This window comes from Camelus ferus, chromosome 35 (assembly GCF_009834535.1).
Source record: "Camelus ferus isolate YT-003-E chromosome 35, BCGSAC_Cfer_1.0, whole genome shotgun sequence".
In the NCBI taxonomy this organism is placed as follows: domain Eukaryota; kingdom Metazoa; phylum Chordata; class Mammalia; order Artiodactyla; family Camelidae; genus Camelus; species Camelus ferus.
Genome location: NC_045730.1, coordinates 4600142 through 4627668, shown reverse-complemented (window position 1 = coordinate 4627668; position 27527 = coordinate 4600142). Strand labels below are relative to the sequence as shown.

Below are 27527 nucleotides of genomic sequence, written 5' to 3'. Positions count from 1 at the left end.
TAGAAAACTGGGCTTTGTGGCAGAAGCCCTTGCTTGCCAAAGAGTATGCAGAAGCCGTCTAATTGTGAATGCTGGGCTGTTTTATTCTAAGTGCAAAGGTGAAAAGATTTCCACTCCAAACAGCTCCGGAAGAATCACCGGGAACGACTCTCCAGCCCCCGTCTTCTCTTCTGCACGGATCCAACAGTGTCCTGGCCATCTCTCCCAGGAGGTGCACAAGGTTAAGAATTTGGCTGGAGAGGGAAAGGAAATCACGAAAAGGGAAATAAAATTGAGTAGGGCAAGCTAGAAAGACTTGCAATGTAAATGTCCTTAGAGCTCCAAACCGTTCTATGACAGCAAAATTCAGAGTTGCAACTTGAGGGGTTTTTTTTTTTCCACTTTGGATTTTTATTTTATATCTATCACTTGATAAGGAAGTTCCTTCTCTTCCTTCACCTCTGGGCACATTTTAATTATACTTTGTTCTTGAAAATGAGCATTTTGACTGTGAGCTATTGATTTCAGAACTCCAGGAACTTTCCCCTTGAAGTCATTTCCTTCAATCCTCTACTTGTGGAACGACTCTGCTCCAAAGAGGGTCACGTTTCAACAGATCTTATGCCCTCCTGGTCCTCCTGGTGCCTGACCCCCAGGAAATAAAGGAGCACGTTGCATTGAGATGATGATTATCTAGCTCCACTCAACAGAATCGCGGTCGCCAGGTGGCAAGGGGACAGGATGACAAGAAAACAATTCCATCTTTTATTTCCCAGCTTCTGTCACACACGCCCCTTTAACCTGAAAACAGACCAGAAGACTCCAGCGAGAGAAGGTTTGAAAGCCTGGACACCAAGGTGACAAAGAATCACCAAGTCCAACTGCTATTCGGAGAGAAAGGAGCCCTGAGAATGACAAAGGACTCGAATGTTTCCTTGGCTTATCAAGTGAAATAAAATAAATTGTACTCACCAAGCAAGTGATTCATCATGATGGTTTAGGGCTGTTTCCCTTTTAATATTTACATTGTCTCTCAGCTTGGCCTAGCCTTGGAAAAAAAAAAAAGAAGAACTGTCATTTCTATTCAATTAACTGCTTCCCCCTCTGACTTTAAATCAAGGCCAGTGTCTGTTCAATTTAATTACTTTCCAAGTAGCCTGCGCGGTGAGGCAGCGGCCGCTGAAGCCGGAGAGCCATGTGCTGTTTTATAAGGCAAGAGTTCGATATAATTTAAGGATGTTCTCCTACCAGAAAATGCAGTAAGGCTGATTTTCCCCCCTGCTGTGTTTCGAGCCACTTGATATACAGTATGTTCACGGGTCAAGATCTTAGCTCAACAGTTTAAAGCCAGTGAGATGGGGAAAGTGTCATTTAACCCTCTGGGAAGTCTGTGGGAGAAACCTGTTGAAGGACTTAGCCCCCGCCTTGATTACAGAATGACCTTCTTCTTCAGAGAAGATGCTTGTTTTTATGAGCCACAATATGCCTGAGATTTTAACTGCCTGAATAATTACACCAACATCAGGATATTCAGCGTCAGAAAGCAAGACCCAAGTCACAAGCAGGTTTTGCTCTGCAGTCACCATCGTGACTGCAGACATACAGCACAGCCAGCACACCAAGACCCCGATCCTAAGTGTGCCTTCGCCGCCAGTGGGTTGTGGGGCGCTGAACAGCTGACCGCACGGCGTCTGTCTCCATATCTGCAAACGAGGATGTTCCATTAGGTCGACGCTAGGACTCTCTGTCACGTTCAGAGACCATCATGTGTCGGCAAGGTACCTACCAGCTGCCACTTACTACCTAAACGTGGGACAACCACGTTCCCCACAGAACAGAGGCAACCTAAGGACCACTCCAAGAAACAGCGTAAACCTCAGTGACCCACAAAGGACTAACTTAAGCTACAGCGATCGGGGAGGGAGTTGTTCTTTTTAGTTAATAATTCCAGATGGTCCCCAAACATTCTGATCAGTGGGAGAAAGGACGTGTTCAAGCAGAAAGAACTGTAAAGTTTGACAGGTAAATTTACAGAGCGTCATCAGGTGTCAGTATATTCTGTGTTTTGATCCTATTTTTATTCAGGTAGAACGCACGCTTCGCCCCAGTGATCTACAGTCACATGGAGACGCCTCGGTTTCTTCCGTCTACACTGGATAACTACTTAAATATTATAGAGAGTGAGTGAGAAGCAAAGAAACAGACACACTCACTTAGTGGAAAGTTCCCTTTTGCCCTCTGTCAGCCAAAAGGGGTGGATCCTTCAGTCAATCACAAATTAACTGGTGGTCTTCAAACCGTGCATGAGGTCTATTCACATTTACCTTTATGACCGGTCACTTACAGATGAGAGGGACGTCCTTTTGTTCAAACGAAAATGACTTGCCATGCGACTTCAACAGAGACGAGTCAGCACTCAGGGGGAGACCTTATGAGAGAGTCTGCTCTCCAGACTCACATTAAGATGGAGTGATTGCCAGTTTTAGGCAAGCTTTCTGTGATCCACGTGTACGTTTAATGTAAATGACTCAAGGAGACATCAATTTATGGATTCTTGGTCTCTCCGGGCCTCGGATTCTGTCTTTTCTTTGCATCGGTGTTATTATTGGATTGAATTTGATCCAAAAGCCAAGTAAATCATACCAAACCCCATTCTCTACTACACATGGCCTTGTTCTCAGCTCTCCTTAGCCTCTGTATAACTTGATTAATGAAGAAGTAAACCGTGACATACGACTTCTGCTAAACGTGATGGTCACACCAACCAACCTTGAGACAAGGTGGGCGAGGGGGGATTCTGCAAGTGCGTGACTGTCCCAAGCCAGGGACCATCGGGGGCTGTCATGAAGGCTGGCTCCTGTAGCCATGACCCTCTGGTGAGAACTACTAGCTTTCCAGAGGAGGCAGGGTGCGATGTCACCAGTTAGAGGTTCACAGCCCTAAAAAGCGGACCCTGTGTTTACTCCTTTTATCAAGAGCCCTAATGATGGTCCCAGATGTAATTACTACAAATCAAATCATGTTCGTGAGTACAATGACTAACAGTATCTCACTGAGTGACATCCAGTTCACAGTGTCACCTTGCCCCCAACACCAATATATTAATTTTTTCTACTGTATTTATCACCTTCAATTATATTAGTGCATCAAGCTACAGTTGTAATAAGTATATCAGAGACTACATGCCATTGCTTGGTTTCCTAGCAGGTGCTAAGGTAACAATTGCCCTTTAAACCAAACGGATGCTCTTGATGGCTTTTTTATACATGAGTATTTCTTTGTGAAATGCTGGTCGTCTTAAATAACACGCTACCTCTTTGAGCTTAGTTCTACCTGGTCTTGCAGATAAAACTTAAGGCAGTAACAGAAAATAGTGCTCCTGGGGTCACAATTACAGATTTGATGCATTCAGTAGCCAAAAACTGTAAACCTAACTCCACTCCGTGATTGAGGAGAGAGTCGGGAAACTGATCATGATTGTGAACATATATATATATATTTTTAAATCCTGTCTTACCCACGATTCTTCATATTTTTATTTGCACAGCCCCAAAAGGATTCTTAAAAAAACTACATGTTCCCTTACACATTTTAAAGTTAATGTTCAAATTTTACATTATAATGTTCCACAGTTACAAAGAATGTAATTTCTAGCATACTGTCAATTTTGAGTTTTAAATAGAACTATTACATCACTTTAAAACAACAAAGCTGAAGTTCAAGTTTACTCAGTTTGGCATACAGCCTCAGGGCAAAAGCCAGGCCCACTGTTTCACTTGCTTGCCTCTCTGTGGTTCCCCACTTCATTCAGTCCCTGGCCTGGTTATTGTTGAAATTTTTCCCAGCTCATTGATGATTTAAGGAGATTACAATTCTTTTTACCTGGCATTTTAGTTGTTTTCAACAGAAGTATCATTTTTATGAGACCAGCACACCAGGTTTCCAAAGTGTGCACCATTTTGTTTTTGAATACTGGCAGTTCTAGAACATCATACCTCTCCTGTAGCCTTTATTCTATTATTTTAAAAATATTTATTTGCTTATCTAGCTCAGTTTATACATACGTATTTTTTCCTTTGCCCTGAGGTGTTAAAAAAAAAAAAAAAGGAAGGGACTCTCACTTATATGTGGACCCTAAAGACCAAAAAACAAAAGAAGACGAAACAAAAAACCAAGCTCATAGATACAGAAAACAGAGTAAATGTTGCCCATGGGGATGGGGGGTGAGGGGTGGGTGAAATGGGTGATGGTCAAAAGGTCCAATTTCCAGTGGTTAAATAAATAAGTCATGGGGATGTGATGTACAGTGTGAGGACTATAGTTAATCATACTGAGTGCCGTATTTGAAGGGTGCTAAGAGAATCTTAAAAATTCTCATCACAAGGAAGAAAAAAGTCTGTAACTATGTGTCATGACAGATGTTAACTAGATTTATTGTGGTGATGATTTAGCAATAGATACAAATGTCGAACATTGTGTCGTGCAAAAAAAGATTAAAATACAGAAAAATGATCATATATAAATGAGGAGAAATACATTTCACACAATGGACTGCTCTAAATCACATAGTCCATTTGGTCATAGACTTAACATGGATCCTCATGTCCACCCACCAGTCCCTCAGCTGACAAGCACATTCAAATGCCAAAAAGATGCATAACGGTAGCTGATTCTCAAGTGACGTGAGACGCCTGTTCCAAACCTGCTCTGAAACCAATGGTTGAAGGTTTTCATGGCCAGTACATCATGGCAATAAGACTCTTGGGTACAGAACAAACCCTGAAGATGAAGTGGCAAAATTTCCCATTTTTTCTTGCTTCAATAACCAGACACAATCAAAGAATGTTTAATGGACACACTGATAAGTGGAAAACAGGACTGTCACTGGTGTCATTTCACACGCATGGAGCTTTCAGACGTCAGCAGAATCTGGATCATTGAGACATGATGTCTATGAACTAAACCGGAAGTCAGCAAACTTCTGCGTGTAGGGCCAGGCAGTAAAAACTCTAGACTTGCCATCAGGTATCTGTGGTAACTGCTCAACGATGTAAATGAATGGGTGTGGCTGGGTTGCAATAAAACTTTATCCATGAATACTGAAAATCTAATTTCATATAATTTTCTCACGTGTCATGAAATAGTATTTTTCTTTTAAATTTTTTTCAACCATTTAAAAATATTTAAAAATTCTTCTTAGCCCACAAGCTGTACATACACTGGTGGTGTGATGGATTTCCCCACAGGCCTCCATATGCTGACCAGTTATGTGAGCTTTCCAATTGCCTTCAGCAGCAGAGGAAGGTTGGTCTTGGCCAGTTGTTCCATAGCTGGCTATGTTAGGAGAGACTCTGTCCCACCCTAAATTATCTTGCTTAGCAAACATGTGACGCCTTGAACCGCTAAGTAGTGGAAACAAGATTTGTAAACACTGAGGGGTAATACAGAGCAGGAACTGAGAACAGAGACTGGAACCAGGTCTGTCGCTAATACACTGCGTGACCGCGGGCATAATAACTTAAACCTCTTCCACTTCTTCATCTATAAAAATGGGAATAATAACACGCATGCAGTTGTGGATACTTCTACCCTTGAACGTCAAATTCTTTCAACATTAACTACATCCTGCGTTAGTTTCCACTCTCCGATTTAACTTCCTCCCATGCTCCACTCAGTTCTTCTGTGATACAAAAATTCATGAGAGCTCATCAGGTTCACCTTCCTTAACATCCTCGGCCCTTTGGTTATGGGACTTGAAAGGTCACCCCCGCCCCCATTTTTGTCATAACTACACAGCTCTGTTTGCTCTAAACAGCGGCAATCAGAGAAGAAGGCAAATTGAAACACGATTTAGCAATAAGCATCGGGCACCTTCAAATGCTCCTGGAAGTGTTTTAATCCAGTATTTTCATTTCAAGGAATCTATCCTAAAGTAGCCATCTGAAATATGAACCAGGATTTATGCACAAAGATGACCATCAGGGCAGAGGTCATGGGGGGATGGGTGCAGCTCAGTGGTAGAGCGCGTGCTTAGCGTGCACAAAGTCCTGGGTTCAATCCCCAGTACATCCATTAAAAAAAAAGGTGGAGGTCATAAAACCTGTTAAGAGGATTTTGAAAAAATTCTCCATATTGGGGGGAAAGAAATATATTTTTTAACTCTTTTTATGCTTTCCATGGGATTATGCATAATATATATTATGTGTATTTTATGTGTATAATCCCATGAATACAAGACCTCTTAGAGCATCAGTCCTATTTTAATGCTAATTTGGAGCTGTCTGGAGCCCCAGTATCAATGGCGTCCAAGAAAACAGTGGAATCCATGGACCCAGTCTGACTTATGGTGAAACACTCTGTGATACAAGAAGTTCCTTTATATCTAGGCCGTCTTATTGTAAATTATAACATGTCTCTCAAGAATTATTTGACCACCCCACCTGTAAAGGATAGAGCCTCAGATCTGATGTCAGTGTTCCCACACCAAACACTGGTTTTCTCCGGGAGGCTTGCCGTCTGCTGACATTACGCCTGGGGACGTGGGACACTAGCCAGCATTTAATCGGACAACCTCAAACCACATTTGGAAGTTCAAAAACAAGCTTTCTCACTCCACACAACCCTGATCTGTGCTAGAGTATAAACAATTTTTGACCTAAGATACAAAAAATGATAGCGTTCACATGAGCTAAGATGGGAAAGTCTGTGGTGGGAGTAGGTTTGGAGAGGTGACAATTTGGAATCAGTGTCAGCCATGTTCAGTTCAAGAAACCAAGTGGAAATCTTTAGTAGGCAGGCAGAAATGTGAGTCTGGAATTCAGAAGAGAGGTCCGGACTGGCGCACTCGTCAGCGTGGGAATTGTCAGTACACAGTTGAGGTTTAAATCCATGAGACAAAAGAGCATCTCTCGGGGCCCTGACAGAGGACATGAGAGGTCCAAGGAAGGTGCCTTAGGGCACCCTGACACCAGGAAGTCAGGTAGATGAGGAAGAAGCAAAGAAACTGAGAATGTGTAACTCGTGGTAGGAGGAAAACCAAAGGTGTACACCATGATGTGGAAAAAATATTTCACGGAGCCGTCTACTGTGTCAAAAGCTGTTGACAGCTCAGCCGTGATGAAAACAGCTTCACAGCAGCCACAGAAGTGTTGGTACAGGTGACTGAAGCCAACCATCAAACGTAAAATCCTGTATCTAGGCTACTTCACTCTTATGTTGAATTCTGCTATTCCCCCTTCTCATTCTTGGTGATTCACTGAAGTCCCTTCTCCCTTGAAATTTTGGTTAGATATTTAAATATGTTTGCTCTCAACGCAAACACCCAGGGTGATGAAGAGAATAAAGAAAAGGTTGCTGGGCACAGACACGATCCAGATATTATTCAGACTCTGACATGAGAAGACGGAAGAGGAAAGGAGTTCCAAACCACTTGTTGAAAAACTTCCTCCTTGCTTGCGTGGTTAGCGACCACTTGACAGTGAACTGAGTCTCCTTCGGGGAGACGTTAACGTGCGTGTCAGTGGGATTATTCTGCAAAACGACATTAATATCTATCATCCAGGAAGACATTTTTTAGAAATGCACAGGGCATTGAACCATCTCTCTCCTTTCATGCTCCATGAGTTCCCCCTTCTCCTGTGTCTCCTGCCCCAGAAAATATTTTCCCAAACCAGCTTAGGGGGCATGGCTATGCCACCTTGACAAAAATATTCCATTACCTTTAGGTGACCTTTCTCAGAGACTTGGAGATGGAGTGTTTCAATGATAGGTCAGGCGCTGGGTGACTTCACTGGTGCTCCCTGAAAGACGAGGCTGATGAATGGCATTTGAACCCTGTTTCCCTAATCCTTCGGGCAGAATTAGAGGCTCTCCATGAGGGTAATCCTGAATGATTCATGATGCCTGTTTCAGCACAGTCACACATCATATAAATACAAATTGACAGTCTGCTCACACTGGCCCCATGGTGGTATTTACTTAAAACCCTCTCAAGTACACTCCCAATGGCAGCAGTGGGGACCGCTCTCTATTCAAGGCAAGCGAACAAGGCACCACTCATCCTCCCCGGCCGCTAGGTTGATGGGAGCACGGGAATCTTCTGAATATGCAACGCGCTCTCTCTGTGCTACCCAACAGTAGCCTCCCCTTCAGTCAGACCATGGGTTTGTTAGTTGGTTGCAAGGATACTCCTTTAAAAACCAAACAAACAAAAAGGTAGTAAGCTGACAACTTGGTAGTAAGATAACTGCCTTGGCTGTCCTGAAGTTGAGAAGAGGAAACAAAAATTTGAGGCTATGGAATAATCCTAGAGATGGGAAAGAACTAGAGATACACACAGCACTAATAATGCACTTGCTGGTCAAAGTGTCAGGAGAAACACATACGTAGAGCCCCCACCAAGAAAACATTTAATTCCATTATTCTCCTAAAGGAGTCTTGATAATAATGAAAAGCCAACAGGCAGATACCAACTTTTGTTGATCTGTATTTGTGTTGTCAACACCAGCAACCTCACTGCTTCAAAGCAAATGTCAAAACCAGAAACACCTTTTTGTAAATCATTTGTGTCTTTTTTTTTAGATTCCACATATAACCAGAAATAGACACAACATTGTAAACTGACTATACTTCAATTAAAATTTTTAAAATATTAAAAAAATAAAATTAAAACAGAAACACTTTTCACGGAGACCAATCTGAAGTTCATCCACACAGGAGCATCTCGGCTGCTGACAGTGGACTCCAGAGGGAAACACAGGAAGCAGGATTTGGAAAAGGGTTGAATTCACGTAAACTAATGCAAGACAAACTCAGAACCGCCCCAGTCCCAGCTTTTACAAAAGCTCCCTTGGTGAGCTTTTGGTGGTGAAACACGATGTGAAATAATCTTTTTTAAAGGTTGTGGGGATTTCCTTTGTGTGTAAGCCCATCACGTGTGTGCTCGAAAGGCAGCGCCCCCTTCTCCTGCCTGGCTCTCCCTGACATTCACCCTGATGCTTCCCCGTTCCCTGTCCAGAGCAAGAAGCAGCATCCTTCGGAGATGAGGGAGGAAAGGGAGCACCACCAGGGTGGAGAAAAGCAGGTAAGGCTCCAGGGAAAGGACCTCGAGAAGGAAGGGACAGTCTTCACGTCACCTGTTTTCCCGCCTCACGCGTGACCTAACGTATTTTTACCATAGGCACGGCCTTATTTTATTACCATCATTAATTGATAATCAATTCACCTTTACCATTCGGGTAACCTCGTTGCTTTATACACACAATCCTGGAGTTCAGAAGGCGGAACCAAAAAAACCAAGTCTATAGGGTAGAAACCGAGGTGGAAGAGGAATGACACACTGTGAATGACACGCTGAGAGGTGCCGACACTCAGGAGCCCTGAGGAAGCACAAATAAAAATATACGGTGTTGATGTGGAGCCACATCCAGCCTCTACTGCTTGTTTGCTGCGTTCTGATGGATGCAGAAACCATCTTCTGAGGGCTGCTGATAGTTAAGGCGTTCCGGGTTCCTATTGGTTGGGTGTGTTTATGGTTTGCTTAGTCTGAAGATGTAAGTGCCCAGTCATAAGGGTTAGAGTAACTGTATGGACAGGAAAAGGGACCAAAATCTTACATTTTATACCAAACTTAATAATTTTACCTTCTCTAAGTGACTATCTTATAACATCTAGTTCAACGGAACCTACAAATAAAATACACCAAAAATACAGTGTCTAACTGTTTAAAAAAAAAATCTTTAAGCAAATGAGAAGGCAAGCTATAGACTGCGAGAAAATATTTGCCCCAAAACTCTTAAAACTCAATGATAAGACAATGAACAACCTGATTTTAAAAATGGGGCAGAGACCTTAACAGACATCTCACCAAAGAAGATACAAATAAACATACGAAAAGATACCCCACATTGTATGTCATCAGGGAAACGCAAATTAAAACAATGAGATACCACTACATGCCTTGAGAAGGGCCAAAACCTGGAACACTGATGACACCAAATGCTGGCAAGGAGGTAGAAAAATGGGAACTCTCATTCATTGCTGATGGGAACGCAAAATGGTGCAGCCACTTTGGAACACAGTTTGGCAGTTTCTTCCAAAACTAAACATACTCTCATACAATCCAGCAATCATGTTCCTTGGTATTTACCCAAACAAGCTGAAAACTTATGTCCACACAAAACCTGCACATGAATATCATAACAGCTTTATTCATAATTGCCAAAACTTGGAAGCAACCAAGATGTCCATCAGAAGGTGAGTGGATGAATAAACTGTGGTCCACCCAGACAATGGAATATTATTCAGCACTGAAAAGAAATAAGGTGTCAAGCCAAAAAAAGACATGGAGGAAACTTAAAGGCATATTACTAAGTAAAAGAAGAAAGTCTGAAAAGGCTACCTACTGAATGATTCCAACTGGAAATGGCAAAACTATGGAGACATCTGAACCAAGAAGCTTTCTGCATGCTCGTCCACCACGAGCAAGATAACCAGTGGAAAAGGGGAAGTGGACTGGCAGAGGGAATTTTGGCTTCCATGTGCTATTTCCTGACTAAATGCTAATTTTGCGTTCCTTTACTTCCCCAGTGTTTCAGACAAGGCAACTCACAAGAGCACTGAGTTAGCCGCACTGTCCCATTCCTCAGATAGACCGAGAAATGCTGGGAAGAGAGAGGGCGCAAGGCAGGGAAGTTTCAACACTGAAAACACAGAACCAACAAAAATACCTAAGTCAGTGTCTTTCAGGCTAGGATGTACCCACGATCTCGTTCAATGATTTTTGAGGCCTAAGTAGACAAATTTGGTCACCTCAGACCTTTTTAATAGTTTGAAACTTAGAGTTTTCTTTTAGAAAATCACCAACTCCCTGTCATTCTTGAGGTGCCCATCAGGGCATTCCATCATTTAATTATAGCCCTTCACGCCTAGTCATTTGGGGTATTTATTTTTCAAGCAGGTAAAGGTGATACTTGGATGAACAGAGTAATTTGCAGGTAAATGGAAGAAGACAAATAATTAAACAACATTTCAAAGTACAGTCAAGAAGCACCCCCACAGCAGCTCAAACGGTGTTTTCCTTCCTGTGTATCACGGACTGTGAGTCAACCCAGCCTAGAGGGTGACCTGAATTCTGGCATAATTACGTCCATAAAAATTTGGATTTCAGCCCAGTGTATAAGTTTGCCCTTCTTACTGCAGCTGCTGCCCTGCAGGGCTGGGAGATGGCTCATTCCCAGTCGAGAGACAGCTCTGGCAGGACCCAACGCCAGCTGAAGTCATCTCTGTAGTAGATTAAATATAGCCTGGGTGGGAAGGACTAGGCTACTGGTACACCCAGAGAGAGGTCTGCACCTGCCAGGGCCCTTTGCTGCAAGCCACAAACCCACTCTAACTGGTCTGAGCAGCAAAGTTATTAAAAGCTGTGAGGTAGCTCCCAGAAGCTCCCAGAAGGCCAGAGAACCAGGCTTGAAAAATATCCAGCCTAAAGTCTTCCCCAAATTCTGCAGGAGAAGTTCCAGAGCACCAGGACCTCCACGGAGGTCAACTTTTCCACCAGCAGCTCCGCCTCTGGGGACCCAGGGTCTCCACCATTCAGCACCACCCCAAATGGGTTCTACGCTGCATCTTTAGCCACCAGACACTCTTCTAAATCTGAATCTCTCTGTGCAGCATGGAACCCGTGGAGGTCCCAGTCTTCTGCCAGTTATAAAATTTTGGTTTTTGAAGTGAAAAAAAAAAGTGCATTAGGGGCCGCAAATGGCAAGATATCCTTCTTTTTGGTGGGTGAGTTGTATTCCATTACACATATATGCCACATCATTCATCTATTGATGTGCATTTAGGATGCTTCCATATCTTGGCAATTATAAATAATGTTGCTGTTAAAAAAAAAAAAAAGAGTGGGGCCTTTGAAAACCAATGCTGACAGTGTACTGTGGACTGAAAAAAAATGATTACCCCAGGGTTCTGCTCCTGAAGCTAAAAAAGATAGAAACAAACAAGGCCTGTTATTTCCCCCTTAATATTTTCAAATTAATCTTCTTAGTCATACTATTCATACCTCTAAATGGCAGGCGCAGTAAAGGACAATGGAACTATTTCAATGACTGGATTTTTTTTTGTTAAGTTCAACGAATAAATATTAGACCCCCTTTATTGTAGGAAATTGTACAAGTTGCTTTGAAAGAAACAAATTATGAATTAGACTAAGCCTGAATCTTCAAAGTGCTTATTACAACATGGTAAATTTATTATCTATACATGTCACATAAAAAAACTATTTTAAAATTTAAAAAAAAACCCTGCTTGGCAAAAACAATTGTCACATCAGCAAATCGGTGATGGACAGCGTCACCTTCACCTAGAAGAGTGATGGACAGTGTCATCTTTAAGTCACTGGAACTTGGAATTATTGGAACTCACTGCCCATCACAGCCACGGGCACACTGTGATCAAAAGCAGTTCTTCAACAAGAAAACAAATGACCCAGTTCTAAAAATGTGCAATACATCTGAACAGACACCTCATCAAAGGAGACATACCAGTAGTAAAGAAGCATATGGGAAGATGTGCATCAAGGAAATGTGTCATCAAGAAAATGCAAATAAAAACAACAATGAAATGCCACTGTGTACCTATTAGAATGGCCAAAGTCTAGACCCCTGACAATGCCAAAAGTCGTCAAGGATGTGGCGCACCAGGAACTCTCACTCGTTGCTGGTGGGACTGCAAGCTGGTACAGCCACTTTGGAAGACAATTTGGCAGTCTCTAATCAAACTAAACATACTCTTACCCCACAATCCAACAATCACGCTCCTTGGTATTTACCCAAAGGAGTTAAAAACTAGGAAAACCTGCCCACGGGAAACCTGCGCATGGATATTATAACAGCTTTACACGTAATTGCCAAAAGTTGAACACAACCAAGATGCCCTTCAGAAGGTGAACAGATAAATAAACTGTGAACATTCAGACAAGAAAATATTATTCAGTGCTAAAAAGAAATGAGCTATCAAGCCATGAAAAGACATGGAGGAAACTTCAGTGCATGTCCCAAGGTGAGAAAAAAAAAGTCAGTCTGAAAAAGCTACATAGCATATGATTCCAACTCTATGACATTCTGGAAACAGCAAAATTATGGAGACAGGAAAAAAATCAGTGGTTTCCAGGGGTTGAGGGGAGAGTGGGGTGAGGAGGTGAAGCACAGAGGATTTTTAGGGCAGTGAGATGCTGTCATGGTGGATACATGTCATTGTACATTTGTCAAAACCCATAGGACGCAAAACACCAGGGGTGAACTCTAATGTACACGATGGGGGAAAGCAGTTCTTCATTCATTCTTCCACATTCATTCATTCAACAGCTATAGAAACATCCATACAATCTCATAAAGCAGTCACAATTTTTAATTCACACCCCTTTAGATACTCTGATTTTTAAAGTCCAGACAAATCTCATACCAAAGCTAAAAATATAATGAAATGATGGCTGTTTTTAATATGCTATTTTGAACGACCCCAGGCCTGGCCCAGCAGAGACGCGAATATATCCAGCCTTCTTGGGAGCAATCCTCGGACCTCTACCCTGCCCAGCCCCAGCCCCGCCCCGGCACGATCATCGCTGTGACCCAGCCAGCCTCTGCCAGCTCTAGTGGAAAGCAGTGTGTGACAAGCGCTGTGAGAAACGTACCAACGAGGAATGATTCAGAAAACAGAAACATCCCCAGCTGCAACTCGCAGGTGGCCCCTTGGCGGGGGAATCAAAGGGTGGGTAGGATTTCGAGAGCAGAAGTGCAGGGAAGAATACTCATGAAAAGAAAGTGGCCTAAGAGGAGACACTGTGATGAGTAATCCCAGGTCATAAATGAGAAAGCTGCCTTGTCTAGTCAGACTAGAAGAGACAGCACCCAGCATGGTGTCCCACACAGAGGGAGAACTCACTAAACATTGGTTGATGAACAAGTAAATTTTGCGGAGTCTGAAAGGAGAAAACTGGATTTCTATCAGACAGTAAACAGCCTTAAATAAGGGCAAAAACAAGTGGGCTTTATTCTGATTATAATCGGAATCTTTTTTAATTTTTTAAGAATTCATAGGTTTTTGAGCAGAGATTTAACTTGATCATATCTGTGTGCTTTAGAAAAAAGAATATGAAAAGGAATATATATGTATGTATAAATGAATCACTATGCTGTTCACCAGAAATTAACACAACATTGTAAATCTTCAATACTTCAATTTAAAAAATAATAATAAAAAAAATTAATGTTTTCTAGCCATTATCTATGGGATGGAGAAAGTCCTAATGAAAAGACAGTAGGCAGAAGTCTATGTGGTGATGGAGGTGTAAGAATAACAGAAAGTTTGCGCTATCTTTTGTTTGTAACTCTCTTATAAAATTGTCTTGGGAGTCTTTCGTGGAAAAATACGGAGAGAAAGAATATTATTACATATAATTCAAATACACTTCTTTTTTCACTGTTACACATGGACTCACTTTTATTGTACCTTGCTTCCTGATTTCAAAAATAATACATGTTTCTTGTGCAAATTGTACAAGATATGGAAAAAAGGTTTTAATCTTCTGAAAGCTCATCACACATGGAAAAGGTATACATCTTGGTTATCTCTTTACAATCCATATTCTGTGTATGACGTACACGCATATCCAGATCACTTTCCATATAACTATTTCGTAATCTGGATTTTTTTTCCTCTTTAAAAATGAAAAAAAGTAATTTTTTAAATGAAACTTTAAATTTTACATGTAAAAACTTTTATTTTTTAATAATTATAAAGTAATATAGGCTTATGATAAAAAACAGAAATAATGAAAATGGTAAAGAAGAAAAATAAAATCAATCTATAGTCCCACCACCACATGAAAACTGCTGTTGTCAACATTTTGCTGTAGGTTCTAGGTTTTTCTCCCTCCTGACATAAATAGATTAGACTAAATAGATAGATGATAGATAGATACATAGATACATAGATAGATGATAGATATGATGGATGGATAGATGGATGGATGGATAGATGATAGATGATGGATGGATAGATGGATGGATGGATAGATGGATAGATAAAAAGATGTGATGGATGGATAGATAGATGATAGATAGATAGATAGATAGATAGATAGATAGATAGATAGATGATAGATATGATGGATGGATAGATGGATGGATGGATAGATGATAGATATGATGGATGGATAGATGGATGGATGGATAGATGGATGGATGGATAGATGGATAATTTGTAGATAAGCAGATGACAGATAATTGATAGATTTTTAATGTGATAGTACTTCATTTATCTTCTGTAAACTTTTTTATCTAATATAATAGAATGGACATTCCCCGCCTTGTTAAATATTCTTCTACAGGATTTTTTAAATAAGTGCACACCATTTCATTATACAATTGTTCCATCATTTACTTACCCATTCCTCTGTTGTTGTACTTGGGCAGCTGGCAGTGTTTATAAACCACTCTGTGGGGAACATCACTGTCAACTGCTCTTTGCTCAAATTCAAGTTTCTTAGGCTAAGCACACGAAGATAAAATTGCTCAATCCCTGTCGCTCATTCACAAGCTCAGAAATTCCGTGCGCGCCATCCATCAGCGCGCCACACGTCATATTTATTTTTGAGATCCTCTCTATCTTCTAAACAGACCGATCGTTCACTCTCTTCTGGATACTGAGAAGATATTAAATGATGCAAAACTAAAAGCAGCGGTTGCGTTTTGGGGGTGGAAACAAGAATCTGAGCTCTTCCTCGCTGCCAGGCCACTGGACTGGAGTCGAACCCGGCGGCCAGATGAGTCTGCCAGGCTGTCAGCACCCGTCCTGGGCTGGGTTCCTCTCCACACCCTGGCTCCCGTGTGTGGCCCCGACTCTGCTCACTCACTCATTCATTCACTCCTTAACCCATGTCAGGCCTGCCCTGGCCTTTTCCTCTTCCGTATTTTTTAATCTTCTAATAATGTCTGGTTTTCCGTTCATTTTTATGCATGGCAAGAAAGACGTACAGACACACATGGCCGTAGTGTGAACATCGTATGCCTTTGGAGGCTACAACTTACTACCATTAACTACGTTTGCTCCGAGACTCAAACTCGGGGTTTACGTACACCAATCATGGTTTGCAAAACCCGTGGTTAGCAAGGATTCCTAGATCCCACAGAGTACATGTGCTAAAAAAAACTATCCCCTTATGGATGCTAATTATTTGCATTGCTAAATCGCATTTATTTCATACATCTGCAGTGGTCAACTAATAATGCAGGAACATTTTTTGAATAACAACCCACACATGGCATTTTAAGTACCGCATAAGATGATATTAATAGTCGTTAAGTCCGCAGTAACCCATCCTGCCCCTACGCACCCAAGCTTCTTTGGGACGATTCCGCCACTGAACAAAGCCAGGGTCTTATCCTCAGATGTTATCCTCAGGTTTAAAAAAAATATAAGACACCAGAATCTCCATTGCCTTTTTTTTTTTAATTTTTTATTGATTTATAATCATTTTACAATGTTGTGTCAAATTCCAGTGTAGAGCACAATTTTTCAGTCATACATGAACATATATATATTCATTGTCACATTTTTTTCTCTGTGAGCTACCATACCATTGCTTTGAAAGAAGGAAATCAGGACCAAAAAGTATCTTCGCAGGCAAAGATCAGGGCAATGGAGGGAAGAAACTTCACTCAGGTTCAAAGTAACCACCATATTATAGCTGATAAGGGAAGACCACAGGTTTCCCCAAGTCTATATGTAAATAGAGGTCAAATAAAGTGAAAAACTCATATTTTAATTTTAAATGACGAATTCTGGCATTGCTCTTCATAGAACTACAAGCTTGCATTTAACACTCCTTTCCACCGCTCCACCTCGGGAGCGAAAACAGGAAACAGTGTGGAAAAAACTCAGTAATTAAGACTGTGCTTCGGGGAGGGGATAGCTCAGTGGTAGAGTGCATGCTTAGCATGCCCACGGTCCTGGGTTCAGTCCTCAGTACCTCCTCTAAAAATAAATAAATAAATCTAATAACCTCGCCCCTCAAAAAAAAAAAAAAAAAAAACCTAACCAAAAAAAAAAAAAAAGACTGTACTTCAATTTAAAAACAAAGATGAAATATTTTTAACCTTAATAAAAAATTTTAACCCAAATATTTATGATAAAATCATATTTAAGATTTTAAAATATGAAAAATTTTCATAAAGCCAGGACCATTCCTTTTTTAATTTTTTTTTAATATTGCATTAATTCTCTCTCTCGATTACTGTGTTTGTGCCCAAGGCAAGTGCTTCACTCTCCACACCCCAGTCCCAGCCCAGAGGGAAACCAAGTTTCAGATGCAGGTTAAAATCTAGTCTGGTGCAGCCAAAGAGGAAGAGGGTAGGAAAAACTGCCTTTTCCTATGGCCCTGGGATGTCTCAGGCATAGAAACTTCCTTCCCACACTAGGGGAGACTCTGCCACTGCCCAAATTGAGCAAATAAAAATACAGGAGTGCCCAGTTCAATGTGAATTTCAGGTAAGCAAGGAATTTCTTTAGTATAAGTATGTCCCATGCAATATTTAGGACATACTTATACTAAAAAAATAAAATAAAATAAAATAAAAAACCACCTCATTGTTTATCTGAAATTCAAATTAAACTGGGCATCCTGTATTTTATCTGGCAACCCTCCTTCCACTCCACTCCCAGCCCTGCCCCAGGAAGTCTACCCTAGCCCCAGGCAAGAGTTTGTATCTACTCTGAGAAAGATGGTCACTCTGAAGGCCTGTAGGAAGAACAAAAGAAACAAAAATAACAAACGAACTGAAAGCCAGCCCAACACAGAAAGAATGTTACTGCACATTTGCTGACAGAGATGGAGGGAGATTTCCAACTTAAACAAAGAAATTTAATCTCTCATTTGCAAAAGCGTCCCCTGTGCTAATTTGTTAACTGCTCATGTAGAGACACAGAACCAAATGCTTTTTATTGAGCTGCTTCTTTTTTTTCCCCAATTACACAAATCAAGGCAACCCCTGCTGGTAAACGCAGCTAGAGAGACCGGAAGCCGTGCAAGTCAATCCAACGCAGCTTCTTTCTCCCACCCAAATGGGTGGTTTGGCCAACCACCCAGATGAGCCGTTTCCACTGAAGGTTGTGCCTCTGGTGTAGTTGTGAGAGTGTGCGTTACTTCAGACCCACGGCCACTGTGGGTTTGTCTGTGGACATTCATTTTTGTCCTTCAGCCTGTCATCTGTCTCGCAGGTAGGAGCCCCCCCAGGGAAAGGTGCCCGCACACAGTTTTCTCTGCTGCTTATGGAGGAGGCCAACATGGGTTCTTCTGCTTTCTCAACATCGGAGACAACGCTACATCGTCCAGCTGCTTCTGAAAGATGCCAGGAATGGTTTTCATTGAAAAATAATAATTTTTCCAATAAGGCTCTCCTCTCTGCTCACCAGATCTGGGCTCTTGCTGCCATGGTGCTGAGCACAGTTGCAGCCCTGAGACTTCACCTCTTACCTCCCAGAGCTCAGCTGGGAAGGAGGTTCTCCTCTCGCTCTCTCTCTCTCTCATTTTCTCATAATGTTTATTTCTCTTGTCATTTTTTCCTACCTATTTTTCCTGTCTTACAAAATTGGATTCCATTTTTATACACGACTTTCTATCCCATGCACATCATCTTTGCCCTCTTCCATGGGAAAAAATATACAGTCCTCTACCTCCCCAGCCACAGACAGAGAAGAATAAAGGCCTGTGTACCTTTCTCATAAAGACTCTGAACAACAAACTCTCAGCCAAACTGTTCTTTAAAATAAGTAAGACCTTTCCGCCTCCACTTGTGGCTACAAGCAACATCCTGGGTTCTGGTGTGCAAACCAGGGCAAGTCAGTTCCCAGCTTTGGCCTTTGTATCTTCATCAATAAACAGGGATTGGACCATCTCTACATTGGCCTCCAGCGCTAAGGTTCTAAGCGGAACACTGATTTTCAGGATTATCTTTTAAAGGTTGGAGGGTTTAGCCAACATGGGCATTTTACAGAGAGACTGTCGAGGAGGACCCAGCCTCTCCAACTACGTGTTGAACTGATAGATTGGGCATGGGGTGAAGAGGGCCCACTTCCTTCTCTCAACTGTGTGCCATACGTTCATCTCCTGAAGACGAGTCAGCTCGCAGAGATGGCGTGTGTAGTAACTATGCTTAGCACGCAGGGGACACACGAGGAATGTCATTATATAAAAGTGTAGAAGGTAGCACAGAATTACATCCAGTCCAATTTAAGGCATCAGCAGACACTCAAGGAAAAGCCTTTAATAACAACAACAAAAAAAAGCAGAGGCCAAAGCAAACAGGGAAAAGCATCAAGAAGAAAAGAAAAACTACGCAGGAAGATGAAGTTATATCATCACTGATGTATAAAGAAGAGTGTTCTTTTACGGTAGGGAAAACCAACGATGAGCTCTTGAAAATTAAAAACATTGACATCAAAAATTAAAATCTCAACTTAAGGTCAGAAAATGCCTCTGAACATAGTGCATAAAGATGGACAATAAGAGAGAGCAGAGAAGAAAATCAGAGATCTGTTCTGGAATTCCAGAAAAAGAGAAAAGAGGGGACGAAGGTGAGGGTGAAATTATCAAATAAATCATTTGAGAAAGTTTCCCAGGTAGAGGAGCATGAGTTTCCAGATTAAAAGAGACTGACTGCCCTGCAGAGCAGATGAAAAGAGACCCACACCAAGGCACAGCTTGGTGAAGTCTCAGTCTGGAGACAACAACAGCAACAAAAAGAATCTTAAAATATTGAGAAAAGGAAGAAGAAACATATACAAAGGACTTAGAATCCAAATAGATGGAGGCATCTCGATTTCAACACTGAGAGCTAGAAGACAATGGGGTAATGCCTTGGAAATGCTTAGGAAAAATTATTTACAATTGAGAATTGTAACACTAAGACTGTAATTAAGTTTGAGGATAGACTAAAGACACTTTCAGACACATAGGTAGAATCAAAAATGTATCTCCCTCCTAAGGAAACTACTGCAGGAGATTCTCCAGCAAACGAAGCGAGGAAAGAAACAAGAAGACATAGAGACTTAGGGACCAGGAGACGGGGTTCTGGTGCCAAAACCCACCAAAGGGAAAGGGACTCTCTCAGATAAAGGGAAGGGAGATTCCAAAGCTTGAAAGCAGTTACCAGACTGGTGACCACAGGAGAGAACTTTCAAAACAATGAATTAAGAATGTACCTGATGAATCTGAATATCTTGAGAGGGGATTAAAACAAGGGAAAGGAAGTTTGGGGGATCAGTGATCATTTAAAACAAAAAACAAAAACTAAGTAAAAACAAGGCAATTATTAACTCCAGGAAAATCAAAAAGTTTTGCAAGAAAGCAAGGTAATCATAGTATGGCAAATGTCCCAGCTATGATTAGCATTTAGATAGTCAGAGTAACATCACTTCACTTACTACATAATTTATTGAGAGGATGGAGGAGACGGGAAGTAAATATTGCAAGAGGTATTGGAAAGCAGGTGAGGTGCAGGTTTGGTGAAAGAGAAAAATTCATCTTTGAATTTTTGAGAGTGGAAAGAAAAGAGAAAATACCCAATAGTAAAAATAAAGAAAGAGCATTTAGAAACCTGTTACTTAGAGATAAGGGAGGTTATTATCAAAAAAGAATAGTTAAAGCAGGTGAAGATGAATAACTGAGGATCAGGGACATGTAAGAGGGTGTCTGAGTCCATCCAGGCTGCTACTGAAAAATACTGCATTCCGGGTGGCATAAATGACAGAAATTTATTTCTCACAGTTTTGGAGGCTGAAAGTCTGAAATCAGAGCCATCTTCTGGGTCAGAGAGTTTTCACTGTGTCCTCCCTTAGGAGAAGGTGCCTAGGGACCTCTGTGATGTCTCTTTTATAAAGGCACTAATCCCATTCAGGAGGGATCCCCCTTTACAACCCAGTTACCTGCCGAAGGTCCCACCTCCTAACACTGTCACCTGTGAATTTGGGGAGGACGTCCACATTCAGACCATAGCAAGGGGTATTGGCGAGAGACTGCCATCTGTCATCATAAATCTTGTGATCTGACTCTAAACTATGTGCATGTGTAAATTTGACACAAATAAAATCTAAACTATGAAAACTCAGATATGTTATTTTATATCCATGTCGGAGACCCAGGGCAAGATGGGGGCAGGGGGACGGGGTGGGCAGGCAGGGAGGGGAGAGTCAAAATAACTCTGGGAGTCACAGGGAGAATACCACCAAATATTTGGTGGCAGCTCTTGGAAACACTAGCTGGAATTCCTCTAATCCACAATAGAATGAGAGCTAGTTTTAGATCATCTGTCTTTAAAACCAATACGGCCTCTTTCCAAACATGTTTGACTGCCCATGTGCAGTGCATTAAACGCAGTAATAAAGCTAATCAAAGGGGCCTCCCACAAATATTTTTGCTCCATAGATCAGACCACAACATTTTTCCTACACCTACTAATGTCAGCAATGATGTGTCAATGGCAGGAAGCCATAATGACATTAAAAAAAAAAAAGTCTGCTACCACAGCAGGGATTGTATCATATTAAAATTTGTAATAACCAGAGGCCATAGGAACAGAAAAGAAACTGCTTTCCTCCAAGAGCTGAGACTGTAACTGCCCCCAGATGTGTTAAGTGAGTCGCCTAATAAAACAGTTACCGTGCGCTGGGTGCTTTGCACTCACCAGGAGCTGTTTATGGCTTTGTGTACATGAAGCCCTTTCATCCTCATGGCGACCGGGTGCAGTGGGTACGATTTCTCCCCTCATGTTACAGACGTGAAGACTGAGGCACAGAAAGGTAAGAGGGTTAGATAACTACCTGGTAAGTGATGGATGCAAAGTGGAAGGAAACTAACCCTGCCCGCCCCTATGGCAAGCCCACCCTGCCCCGACTGTGCAGAGATGGGGTGAGCTGTTGCCCCCTCTCCCCGTAACAGCAGACCCCCTGTGTGAAGCCCATAAACAAGAGCCAGATCCTTAACCCTATTTATTGAGCCCTTAACACACGCAAGGACTCTGCTAAACGTTTCACAAGCATATCCCCTCAATCTTCTAGCAATGCAAAGAGGGAGGTCTCATCACGGCCACGTCCAGATGGAGAAAGTAGCTTCCCATCGGAAACCCCTCTGTGTCCACATGGTTATCACGGAGCAGAGCCAAGACGCAGACCTAAGCGATCTCATCCCAAAGCCCTCTGCCTGTTACAAACAGAAACGATGGATTAAAAAAAAAAAAAAAAATGACGGTTCAAAGTTGAGAATCCAACAGGCAAGAGTCCAGAAGTCCTGCTTTGAGGATAAGCATTGCACTACCTCCAATCCTTACAACAGTCGGCAAGTATTTTATTTAGTCTTTTGATGTTGCCATTGAAACCGCTGTTATTGTTAAGAAATGATATTTTGCTTAATGTTAATTTAAATGATTGAATATCACTAAAAATGTAATTGTTTAAGACTCACAGATGTAGAAAACAAATTCGTGGTGACTAAAGGGGAGAGGGGAGGGGAGAGGGACACATTAGGAGTATGGGATTAACAGACACAAACCGCTATATATAAAACAGATCAACCAAAAGGATATTCTCTATAGCACAGGGAATTATACTCAGCATCTTGTAGTATCCCATGATGAAATATAACCTGCAAAAATGCTGAATTGCTATGCTGTACACCCACAATTAACACAATATTGTAAATCAACTATAAATTAAAAAAAAAAAACAGTGAAGTCAGAAAAAAATTTGTTTAAATGTTGACGATTTAATTTGCTTAAAATTAAACTGCCAGGAGGTGGCGGAGCCAGGAGTGGACGGCTGTAGGCTTTGTGCTGTGCCCTTATGACTCCCCGCCCCCAACGTGACTCCTACGCTTGACAGCATCCATTTCCAGGTGCAACTTCAGACCCCCTCGGTACACATCCCCATTTCCTCCAATGAACAAAAACACTTGTGTTTCTGCTATTTCCCCCCCATCTCCATCCCCCCAGAGTGCTGTGGGACCCGACGTGGAAGTGCCTGCCAGCACTCTGAGCTGTGGGAGGAACCACGCCCTTTGATACTGGCACCTAATCCGGAATCAGCAGGGCACTGCGTGAAGAGAAACAGTCGTACTTATGTCTGGCTCCGAAAAGGAACTGGGTTGCTTTTTCCCACCCATCCCCGGGCTTTAAGCAGCATAGAACTAATGAAAAAAATGCTCAGAAACACAGACCTGGGGACCTTAGCTGGACGCCCCTGGCAGAATACGCTTGTAGAGGCTGGGATTTGCTGCATTCACAACCTCCACGCAACCTCGAGTAAGTTCTAGCTGTGGTTCAGCCCATGAAAGGACGCCAACGATCTCTCAATAATCCCTCTTGCTTTAGGATTTTAGAGTGCTTGGTGTTTTTCCACATCAACTCACCCCCAAGTAATTCACTATTACATTAGGAATTGAAGGGGGATTGTCTTCTTGCTCTTTATTTTCCACCAGCCTTCCCCTCCAGACCAACCATCCCTACCAAAAAAAAAAACAAGCCAACAGGTTGTACACCGCGGGAGCTGTGACAACAAACTGCCAGGCGTGGTCCATGGAGAGCCATTCCCAAAGCCTGTTGCCGCAGATCCCAGAAACCAAACACTCACAGGCTCAGCAGCGAGCCTGAGTGTTTCGTGCCCCCTCAACAGCATGTGCTCCCCTGGGACCTGTTTACTGAATCCTGATGCCTCGCCTCCAGGCCCCCAAGCTGACGGGCATCACTGTGAGAGGACATACAATGTGGCCCATGTATTCCTTAAAAAATGAAGACTTCGACCTGGGATGCATGTTTGAATTTGGACTCTGGTGAGAGGCTGCTAGCAAACTCACAAAAGGTTCCCTTCCACTGGTTAAAGTCGAATTCCCCTGCCTGATAGGACAGATGAGCGTATCCTGTGCTGATTTCATGGTTTACCATCAAGCATCAGATGAACAAGGATGGAGAGGAGATGGGGACAGGTCACACTTCCCTCGGAGCCCAAGTAGATTTCAAACCTGTCAGGCCAACCGGCTGATTCTCGGGGTCGAGGCTCCAGCATATCCCATGGGAATATGCCTCAAGGGGGACCAGTTTCATCCACCAAGTGAGATTCCATATGGGCTTCCCACTACCACATCCCCTCCATGACCCTCCTTGGGCAGCCTTTAGTGGGCAAGGAGTGGGGCGAATTTTCTATTAAGTCAGTACCTGATTTCTCTGAGATTAGAATTACGATACTCATCTTAATACACAGTCTGGAGGGTCACCTATTAACACCTATTAACATCCAAAAACAGTCCCAAAAGAAAAAGATGTTACCTGTTCATTTTTATATTTTTTATTAGATTTTCTTTGCAAAGAGATTTGAGGGGGAAAAAAAAACCAATAATGATGATAGCGAATCCTAAGCTCCAAAGTGAAATTCATCCATCGCCGATGGAAGCTAAGTGAGTTGGCGAGAAGGTACAAGCATGACCCACAAAGGGTGACCTTTGCCACTGTGGGAAGCGTCATTAACCCAATAATTGCATCAGGAGTGCCTGCTAAGTTCAAGCCATTGATGAACCAAGCAGACACAGTTCCAGGACAGGAGACACAATGTATTAAATTAATGACTAGAACGCAACAGAGAACATTGTAAGTACCACAAAAGAGACACGGGTAAAAAGAATTAGGTATTCGGATGAGGAAGAGAGACTGTCACCTGGTAAACACATCTACGAGCTTCAAGGTGTTTTTAAAGCTTATTTACAAGTTTGATTTGCAACCAGCTCAGTCTTTCTAGATGGATGCGGACTCCAGTGAAACGGGAAGCTTCTGGCGAAACATAGCCTTGCCTTTGGGTGCACTTCTCAGCCCCCACCCACACGCAGTTGAAAAGATGGTAACATCCAATTATCCCAAAATTGTATTGGAATGATATTCCCCTTACCAAGACCCCTACTCTGTAAGACAATAAATAAAATGTAAGTGTGATAAATCAAACACACTTCCTGAGCCTCAGAAATGGTGACACAGGACGATGGCAAAGAAAATGATGCGCTCTGCTTCCCCAGAGGTCTTCGGAAGGACACCTGTAACGCTCTGTGACGGCTTCTGAAAGACTTTGTTCCCAGACCGCGAGCAAAGCCCAATCTCAGCTTCCCCATCAGTTAAGAGTGACCTCGGAGGGCCCTTGCAGCTCCAGCCTTTTAGAGCAGAGGAACATTTATGCTTCCTTTACCCTAAGTTACTGTCTGAAGGGCCCTGCAGGTCTACGATTCCACAAAGCTTGGAGATCATTGCTGGTAAATCCCAAACTACTACTGGGAACCAAATGGAAAGAGGCGCGTGGGGGGAAATAGTTCTCACTCATAAAAGATAATAACCAAAAAAATATTTTTTGAGCATCCCTTAGCTCCGATGTGAAACAAGAGAAAGTTAAGCAGAGTGGGGGTGGGGGCGGGGAACATTTTCTCGGAGCTTGTCCACCCATCCCTTGTTGCGACACCCATTTGCTCCTCCCTAAAAGCATTGCAACACTCCATCCCTGAAACTGACCTAGTTTGTGTCTGTTCCTTTAAGAAAGTGCCTTTTGTGCCAAAGGTGGCCCTCGCTTCGTCCAGGGACAAGGAGAAGGAATCTGGGTCTGGAGACTTGGATGGATGCCCTCCATCCTTTGGTAACAGGGTCCGGGTTAAATGAAGCCAAGGCTCGTCCTGCTTATGAAGACCCAAGAAGGAACCCCAAGCAGAGGCTGGGCTCCTCCCCAGCCAGCCAGCTCGTGAGTCCGGAAGCGACTTGCCTTCCTTTCAGGGCTTCTGCTAGTCCCTCCTCGCTGGGCCCAGAACCACGAGCACGAGCACGTGGAAGCCACCGTCAGCCCAGCCCAAGCCCTGCTGCTGTGAGGTCGAATCACAGGGAGCCTCCCCCTGCTCGGCCCGGCGCCCCACAGACCACAGACCCCACCAGGGCTAGAAATACAGCTTGGTTTTCAGTCTCCAGAAGCAGCAGTGAGCTCAAGCGTCTGCCGTCCCGGCCTCCCCTCTCCTGGGCCTCCCAGCGCCCAGCAGGCCACCCTTGGCTCCCGCCCACCTCTCCCTCGCCTGGACCCTCCCTCTTCTCCAGCAGCTTTCCTCCACCACCAAGTGGCCTCGCCCCTCTGCAGACGTGCTCCCCCAGCACCCCATCCTCCGGGACACACCCAGGCCTCCCACACCTCCTCGCCCTCAGTGACCTGCTTTCCCACCCAGCCCTGGCTTCCAAGTGGGAACCCGGCCTTGGTTACCCTCCAGCAGCTTCCCCCGCTCACCAGTACCCCCTTCCCCACCCCAGCCCCTCTCTCCTTCCCCAGGCCGGCCCAGCGCTCCCGTCCGTCCGTCGTCGCTCACCTGGCTTCGCTCTCTACCCAGGACCTCAGTGTCGACGCGGGCGCAGCACCCGGCAAGAGCCCAGGCCGTCGGCTCCCCCCGGGGCGGGCTTCGCCTCCGCTGACTTGCCATGCCAGCGCCATGCCAGCGCCAGGGAGGCCGGGCCCGCTCAGCCCGTGCTTCCTCATGGCGTCCTGCGGCAAGACAGCTGCTCAGAAAGGCCCCTTTCTTACTAAGGAGTCAGTGGTGTTTTCACTCGAGGCCATGATAAGGCTCTGCAGATAGCTAGTGAGTCACCCAAGAATTATTTTATTATTCATCATATAAACAGTATCAAGCAAGTCAGAGCTCAGTCAGCACCGAGCTTCAGATCTCCACAGGTTGGATCAATGAAGCATCCTTGCTGCCTTCCCCTCCTCAGCTTGAAAGCCTTAACCCATTCCTGTCACCTTCCGCCTCCCTGCGAGGGCTGCCCAGACCCTTGAAAGGAGCCAGCTCCCGGAGGACCGAGAGTAGGCTTCGTATTTCTTGGTCTCCCTCTCACCAAGACCGAAAACAGCGTGTAGCACACGGCTGGGGCGCGTTGTCTGGTGCACTGCTGATTCTCTAAGGGACGCGTTAGGGAGATGCGGGCTCTGAGAGTTACTCCTCTTCCCAGTGTTTCTCAGAATGAGGTCTTGCCTCAGAACCTCCCACAGTCCTTGCTGAAAATGCACACTGTTGAGCCCCATCCAAGACGTGCTGACTCAGAACGTCGGAAGTGGACCCTGGCCCTCCACATCGTTTAACAAGCATCCCAGGTGAGTCTTGTGCACATTGGGTTACTGAGCCACTAACTTGGCGCCTTTTTAACTTCTCAAAGACCTTTCTAGGTGGGAGGGAACTTTGACTTTTGATTGAAGGAGGAAAATGAGCAGAAGTGATTGTAAGTCCCTTCACAGCTAGGACACCGTGTGCATCAACGGCCCCCACTAGCTACTGACATGAGAGCATCTTGCCTGACCCAGCCTGGACCGTGAAGCCTCTTTGATCATCAGCCCAGCCTGCAGAAGTTGGTCACGTACGGGAGGATGTGCGTGGGTTATACACAAATACTACACCATTGTACATGGGGATTTGAGCATCCAAGGATTTTGGTACCCTGGGG

General features: G+C 43.4%; 1 long non-coding RNA gene across 2 annotated transcripts; it reads right to left on the bottom strand.

Moving 5' to 3' along the window:
• Window positions 1-62: 62 nt before the first annotated feature.
• LOC116661522 lies at window positions 63-26651 on the bottom strand. 2 transcript variants are annotated; one of them, XR_004317405.1, is made up of 3 exons: window positions 26402-26651; window positions 952-1027; window positions 63-233 (listed from the first exon to the last, which is right to left on the bottom strand). It is a non-coding gene; the product is annotated as an uncharacterized LOC116661522 (long non-coding RNA). The 2 variants fall into 2 exon arrangements; XR_004317406.1 differs by lacking the exons at window positions 63-233; window positions 952-1027 and adding exons at window positions 17162-18376; window positions 21720-21819.
• Between the last annotated feature and the right edge of the window lie 876 nt (window positions 26652-27527).